Below are 536 nucleotides of genomic sequence, written 5' to 3'. Positions count from 1 at the left end.
GTCCGGGACTCAAACCGCGGTCGACTACATGGGAGTTCAGCAACATAGCCATTACACTAACTGCTGGTCCCAAAATTATTTATTTTTTTATTATAATCATAATCTTGTTTATATTACCTTGGATTGCATATAACTTTAGTGTATTACATTGCTTTTTCAAAAGGGAATGCCTTAGTCAATACAGAGACATTAATCTCCCCACTTCGTCATTCAATTTCTTCTCATGGTTTTTCCCAATCATTATTATTATTATTCCAATTATTTTTTAAACAGTTGATCACTATTTATCATTTTGCTTGTAAAAAAACTTTACCCATCATGAAATATTTCTCAGACCAATCCAGTTGAGAATACTATACATGTCATCATCAACAGGTAATAAGCCCTATCTGTTTCCCACTAATGTCTTGCCTCTCTATTTGTTCTCTTGCTATCTTTTTCTATCCTTTTCTCTTCAGCCCCCCATTCCACACTGTCTTATTCTCATTAAGTACTTCCACTGCTTTTATGTCCTCCAATATTTCACTCTCTACCAT

This window comes from Tupaia chinensis, unplaced genomic scaffold (genome assembly GCF_000334495.1).
Source record: "Tupaia chinensis unplaced genomic scaffold, TupChi_1.0 Scaffold000243_1, whole genome shotgun sequence".
NCBI classification, from domain to species: domain Eukaryota; kingdom Metazoa; phylum Chordata; class Mammalia; order Scandentia; family Tupaiidae; genus Tupaia; species Tupaia belangeri.
The sequence above is the reverse complement of the archived record's forward strand: the minus strand, read 5'-3'. Positions refer to the sequence as shown.